Source organism: Oncorhynchus masou, chromosome 22 (assembly GCF_036934945.1).
Source record: "Oncorhynchus masou masou isolate Uvic2021 chromosome 22, UVic_Omas_1.1, whole genome shotgun sequence".
Classification (NCBI taxonomy): domain Eukaryota; kingdom Metazoa; phylum Chordata; class Actinopteri; order Salmoniformes; family Salmonidae; genus Oncorhynchus; species Oncorhynchus masou.
The window spans coordinates 8603816-8609815 of record NC_088233.1 but is presented as its reverse complement, the minus strand read 5'-3'; the positions used below and the strand labels follow the sequence as shown (position 1 = coordinate 8609815).

At 40.5% G+C, this 6000-nt stretch overlaps 1 protein-coding gene across 1 annotated transcript in view; it reads left to right on the top strand.

The window, feature by feature from the left end:
• Positions 1–2526, top strand: part of LOC135508961 (potassium voltage-gated channel subfamily D member 2-like) — a 140635-nt gene extending 138109 nt beyond the window's left edge. Inside the window, exon 6 of the mRNA XM_064929199.1 lies at positions 1–2526. This exon is cut by the window's left edge and continues 2777 nt beyond it. The gene's annotated coding sequence lies outside the window, so the exon portion shown is untranslated.
• The last annotated feature ends 3474 nt before the right edge of the window (positions 2527–6000 follow it).

Here is a 6000-nt window from a genome sequence, read left to right as displayed (position 1 = left end):
AAACTGAGTTTAAATGTATTTGGCTAAGGTGTATGTAAACTTCCGACTTCACCTGTATGTCTCTTGTGCCTGGTGCCAGCCTTGGTCAGAGGTCATGGTTTGAATAGCTCTCTGTCCTGGTATGGACTACCACTGGACTCTGCATGGGAATAAACTGCTGTGATTGGCTGGCTGCCTTGGAGCTAAGGAACTTGATCTAGCTAAAAGCCTTTTGCTCTTTGGGGACCAATGAAACATCATCCATCTATGGAGCAAAGAAGGTGCCCTGAAGTACATCTCCTTCCTTTAAGCACACGAGGCTCAAGCAACGAACGATTGAATCGCTGGATCGTTGATGCCTGAAAAGAAACACTGAGATACATTTTTGGAGGTCTATTAATAAATAATGTTACTGAAGTGGACTAAATCAGGGTCACATATTGTTTCTTGGTAGTGTTAAACAAATCTACTTTGAAACAAAAGTGAACATCTCACACACATGGTTATGGGTCTTAAAGAAAGACGACACTTGTACCATGTCGGGTATAGATTTCAAATGTATTACATTTTGAGTTTGCATCACAGAAGACTGAAATATAACAAAACAATGTTTGACACAGAAACACCAGATTTTCTGCTGTTTTTTTTGTTTTTTTTAAGAATGTTTTTTTTTGTTATTATGAAATTGTAAAAAAAAAAATATGTTAATGATATTCCACCCATGAGGCCACTAGAGGGCGCTTTGGTCATTTGACTGCAGGAAAGGTTCAAAATGTCGTCTCTTGTGACTCAAGGTGGAAAAAGAGAGGAGAACTGTGTTGTTTGCAGTTGAAAGTCAAATTCCTGTTTCTTGATGAAGTGGAGAGACTCAAGACAAAGCACACATGCATTCAAGTACTCATATGAAGGTCAATCCTCAGATCTATTTATCTATCTATTATTATTATGGGACATCTCTCCGCTCAAACTGCCGGACCTGGGAGCCCTTTATTAAACCAAGGGACATTTTCCTCCTTGATTGAACCGATCTTCCCCTTTACTCCTGTAAATTAATTCAGCCGATATGTAACTTACACGTGTGTTATTTGGAATGAAGTGCCACTTAGTCACTGTGAATATTCATTTCCTATTGGAGATTAATGTCTTTACTCTATGAGTATAGACCTTTCCCTATCCTGAAATGGTAAGTAAGAGTCCTAATTCAGGGCCCTCTGGGATGCGTTATATGAATACAGGGCCCCTGGCATTCGCAATCTGTTTTTTTATCTTAGGCTTTATGCCTGACTTACTGATAGGAAAATGACGGAACATACATTTCTCCGAATTACATTTGACCTCAAACTGAAATTGAAGTTGAATTGAAATTAGAAAAATAGATGTTAGCTATTACCAGGTAGAAATAAAGTTGTATAATATAAGGAAGTTATCACAACTAGTAAAGCACTGCCACCTCTAGAAGCCATGTAGATCTGTCAATCTAAGCCCGGAGAGACACTACTGTTATCTTAACCTAAGCCTTTGTCTGAAGCTCCAGACATCCGTATTAAAGTTGCTTGTGTCAATACCTTCGACATTAGGTATATGGGTAAACAAAAAGCCATATCCCTCTTTTGTTCCATTTATCAAAGACAAGCAAGACCTTGGTACTAAAGTCACTGTGTTAAAATAATAAATTATGCTGTACATTGTTAGTAAATGTTGTAAATATTTCTCTGTTTTGTCTTCACAAAACACCGTTATAGCATAATTCCTCTGATTTCTAGGTTTAGATAGCAGTTGTGACACATAGGTAACACTTCACCTTAATTAATAAGTGACCATCATTTATGTAACTACAATGCTGTTTACTGCAGTTACATATGTCCACTGAGTGTACAAAACATTAGGAACATCTTCCGAATTGAGTTGTGCCTCCTTTTGGCAATTCATCGGGGCTTGGAGTCTACAAGCTGTCGAAAGCGTTCCATGAGGATGTTGGCTCATGTTGACTCTAATGCTTCCCACGGTTGTGTCAGGTTGGCTGGATGTCCTTTGGGTGGTGGACCGTTCTGTAACCTGTCTCCTCCCCTTCATTTACACGGATTGAAGTGGATTTAAATGGTGACATCAAAGAGGGATCATAGCTTTCACTTGGATTGACCTGGTCAGTCTATGTCATGGAGAGAGCAGGTGTTCCTAATGTTTTGTCCGTTCAGTGTATTAAGGCCAACTTAAAGTGAAGCGTTAACAGCTCATAATATTTCTATCTGTTGATAAATGGACTTTGCATGCGGTCATTGCATAATTCAGTTGTATTCAATTAGGATGTATCCAAGGTTTGTGAATGACAACATGAGTGAGTGTCCCGGGGAAGATATTGAAAAAATGGTACATGATAAGAATAATGATTTTAATGAATTATAGAGAGATTCTGTTATGGACAAAATATACAGATTATAAGGGGAAGAAGCTACAACAGCAAAAAATCCCAAATGGTGAATTTTGGTGCAGTGGATGGAATACATCAATACTGTAAATACATAGCTGTTCTACTAATAAAACACTTGATAAGAACAAACCGAGTATTTTAACCTCTCTTTCTTACAACTGATGTTATTATGGTGCTGATGGTGCTGATGGTATTATGGTACTGATGGTGCTGATGTTATTATGGTGCTGATGGTAGTATGGTGCTGATGGTAGTATGGTGCTGATGGTAGTATGGTGCTGATGGTATTATGGTGCTGATGGTATTATGGTGCTGATGGTGCTGATGGTGTTATGGTGCTGATGGTGCTGATGTTATTATGGTGCTGATGGTGCTGATGTTATTATGGTGCTGATGGTGCTGATGTTATTATGGTGCTGATGGTATTATGGTGCTGATGGTAGTATGGTGCTGATGGTGCTGATGGTGTTATGGTGCTGATGGTGCTGATGTTATTATGGTGCTGATGGTGCTGATGTTATTATGGTGCTGATGGTGCTGATGTTATTATGGTGCTGATGGTGCTGATGTTATTATGGTGCTGATGGTGCTGATGTTATTATGGTGCTGATGGTGCTGATGTTATTATGGTGCTGATGGTGCTGATGTTATTATGGTACTGATGGTGCTGATGTTATTATGGTGCTGATGGTAGTATGGTGCTGATGGTATTGTGGTGCTGATGGTAGTATGGTGCTGATGGTAGTATGGTGCTGATGTTATTATGGTACTGATGGTGCTGATGTTATTATGGTGCTGATGTTATTATGGTGCTGATGGTATTATGGTGCTGATGGTAGTATGGTGCTGATGGTAGTATGGTGCTGATGGTAGTATGGTGCTGATGGTAGTATGGTGCTGATGGTAGTATGGTGCTGATGGTATTATGGTGCTGATGGTATTATGGTGCTGATGGTAGTATGGTGCTGATGGTAGTATGGTGCTGATGGTAGTATGGTGCTGATGGTGCTGATGTTATTATGGTGCTGATGGTGCTGATGTTATTATGGTGCTGATGGTAGTATGGTGCTGATGGTAGTATGGTGCTGATGTTATTATGGTGCTGATGTTATTATGGTGCTGATGGTGCTGATGGTAGTATGGTGCTGATGGTAGTATGGTGCTGATGGTAGTGTGGTGCTGATGTTATTATGGTACTGATGGTGCTGATGTTATTATGGTGCTGATGGTGCTGATGTTATTATGGTGCTGATGGTGCTGATGGTATTATGGTGCTGATGGTAGTATGGTGCTGATGGTAGTATGGTGCTGATGGTAGTGTGGTGCTGATGTTATTATGGTGCTGATGGTGCTGATGTTATTATGGTGCTGATGGTGTTGATTTTATTATGGTGCTGATGGTGCTGATGTTATTATGGTGCTGATGTTATTATGGTGCTGATGGTGCTGATGGTATTATGGTGCTGATGGTAGTATGGTGCTGATGGTAGTATGGTGCTGATGGTATTATGGTGCTGATGGTATTATGGTGCTGATGGTATTATGGTGCTGATGGTATTATGGTGCTGATGGTATTATGGTGCTGATGGTAGTATGGTGCTGATGGTATTATGGTGCTGATGGTAGTATGGTGCTGATGTTATTATGGTGCTGATGGTAGTATGGTGCTGATGTTATTATGGTGCTGATGTTATTATGGTGCTGATGGTAGTATGGTGCTGATGTTATTATGGTGCTGATGGTGCTGATGGTATTATGGTGCTGATGGTAGTATGGTGCTGATGGTAGTATGGTGCTGATGGTAGTATGGTGCTGATGGTATTATGGTGCTGATGGTATTATGGTGCTGATGGTAGTATGGTGCTGATGGTATTATGGTGCTGATGTTATTATGGTGCTGATGGTAGTATGGTGCTGATGTTATTATGGTATTATGGTGCTGATGTTATTATGGTGCTGATGGTGTTGATTTTATTATGGTGCTGATGGTGTTGATTTTATTATGGTGCTGATGTTATTATGGTACTGATGATGCTGATGTTATTATGGTGCTGATGGTATTTTGGTGTTGATGGTGCTGATGTTATTATGGTGCTGATGTTGCTGATGTTATTATGGTGCTGATGGTGCTGATGTTTTTATGGTGCTGAGGGTGCTGTTGTTAGTATGGTACTGATGGTGCTGATGGTGCTGATGGTGCTGATGGTATTATGGTGCTGATGTTATTATGGTGCTGATGTTATTATGGTGCTGATGGTGCTGATGGTATTATGATGCTGATGGTATTATGGTGCTGATGGTGCTGATGTTTTTATGGTGCTGATGTTATAATGGTGCTGATGTTATTATGGTGCTGATGGTAGTATGGTGCTGATGGTATTGTGGTGCTGATGGTAGTATGGTGCTGATGGTGCTGATGTTTTTATGGTGCTGATGTTATTATGGTGCTGATGGTATTATGGTGCTGATGGTGCTGATGTTTTTATGGTGCTGATGTTATTATGGTGCTGATGGTAGTATGGTGCTGATGGTGCTGATGTTTTTATGGTGCTGATGTTATTATGGTGCTGATGGTGCTGATGTTATTATGGTGCTGATGTTATTATGGTGCTGATGGTATTATGGTGCTGATGGTGCTGATGTTATTATGGTGCTGATGGTGCTGATGTTATTATGGTGCTGATGGTATTGTGGTGCTGATGGTAGTATAGTGCTGATGGTAGTATGGTGCTGATGGTAGTATGGTGCTGATGGTATTATGGTGCTGATGGTAGTATGGTGCTGATGGTAGTATGGTGCTGATGGTATTATGGTGCTGATGGTGCTGATGGTATTATGGTGCTGATGGTAGTATGGTGCTGATGGTAGTATGGTGCTGATGGTAGTATGGTGCTGATGGTATTATGGTGCTGATGGTATTATGGTGCTGATGGTGCTGATGGTATTATGGTGCTGATGGTAGTATGGTGCTGATGGTAGTATGGTGCTGATGGTATTATGGTGCTGATGGTATTATGGTGCTGATGGTAGTATGGTGCTGATGGTAGTATGGTGCTGATGGTAGTATGGTGCTGATGGTAGTATGGTGCTGATGGTATTATGGTGCTGATGGTAGTATGGTGCTGATGGTAGTATGGTGCTGATGGTAGTACGGTGCTGATGGTAGTACTGTGCTGATGGTATTATGGTGCTGATGGTAGTACTGTGCTGATGGTAGTACTGTGCTGATGGTAGTATGGTGCTGATGGTAGTATGGTGCTGATGGTGCTGATGTTATTATGGTGCTGATGGTGCTGATGTTATTATGGTGCTGATGGTGCTGATGTTTTTATGGTGCTGATATTGTGATGGTCCTGATGGTGCTGGTTCCATTGGTTGTAGTGTAGAGGGACCACATTTGAACATTTTTTACACATCATTCTAGAATATAGAACAAGTTATTTTACACATATGTATTCATTCTAGAACATAGAACAAGTTATTTTACACATATGTATTCATTCTAGAACATAGAAACATTCTGGCTGTGAAGCCACCGTCAGTATGTCATCACCCTAATTTGGTTTTTAACTTAAGGTGCTGACACCCTGCTG